At 53.2% G+C, this 935-nt stretch overlaps 1 non-coding gene across 1 annotated transcript in view; it reads right to left on the minus strand.

The window, feature by feature from the left end:
- Nucleotides 1–320: 320 nt before the first annotated feature.
- LOC122789522 overlaps nt 321–935 on the minus strand; it is a 3,700-nt gene continuing 3,085 nt past the window's right edge. Inside the window, exon 1 of the ribosomal RNA XR_006362839.1 lies at nt 321–935. This exon is cut by the window's right edge and continues 3,085 nt beyond it. This is a non-coding gene — a ribosomal RNA (28S ribosomal RNA).

A 935-nucleotide genomic window follows, 5' to 3' on the forward strand; every position in this document is an offset into this window, starting at 1 on the left:
GATAACCCTTAAGCCTAAGTACACATACTTCAGCCCCTTCCAAGCCCGCAGGGGTTGCAGTTATCTGGACAAAGGTGCCGAAGGGTGGAGAGCAAGGGATGCAACTGGAGACCTCCTCCCACGGGGGACGCTCCTCCACTGGTTCACACATGAACCCCCTCCCTCAATCCCCCCGCCAGACCCCACACCCGGTGCTGTAGGGCAAAGTCCCACCAACAATCTGGATGTTAGCAGAGGGGGGGGGCAGCATGCAGGGTGGGATGGCTGATGTCAGATCTCCCCCTCCCTGTGAGGGCGCAGTGCCCGTCCCCCCACCTGTGACAAATGCTTGGCTCGAAGGCTGACTTTCAATAGATCACAGCTTTTTGCTGCTCTGCTACATATGAATCCCTGACCAGAATAAGGTCGTCTATGAATGATTTAGCACCCGGTTCCCCACAAAAGTGCGGTGCACTGCTGGTGAGAGGCGGCCCCCTTCCGTCCACACTCCGACCCAGTGATGAGTGGTGCTCCTCACCGACCGTGCGGTCAGCTATTCCTGGCCAACCGGTGATCCGTGGCACTGCGGTATCATTACGTTTAGGCGAGATTCTGACTTAGAGGCATTCAGTCATAATCCCACAGTTGGTAGCTTCGCACCATTGGCTCCTTAGCCAAGCACATACACCAAATGTCTGAAACTGTGGTTCCTCTCGTACTGAGCAGGATTACTATCGCAACACCACATCATCAGTAGGCTAAAACTAACCTGTCTCACGACGGTCTAAACCCAGCTCACATTCCCTATTAGTGGGTGAAAAATCCAATGCTTGGTGAATTCTGCTTCACAATGATAGGAAGAGCCGACATAGAAGGATCAAAAAGTGATGTCTCTATGAATGTTTGGCTGCCACAAGCCAGTTATCCCTGTGGTAACTTTTCTGACACCTCCTGCT

This window comes from Protopterus annectens, chromosome 14.part0 (genome assembly GCF_019279795.1).
Source record: "Protopterus annectens isolate FY-2018-M chromosome 14.part0, PAN1.0, whole genome shotgun sequence".
In the NCBI taxonomy this organism is placed as follows: Eukaryota; Metazoa; Chordata; order Ceratodontiformes; family Protopteridae; genus Protopterus; species Protopterus annectens.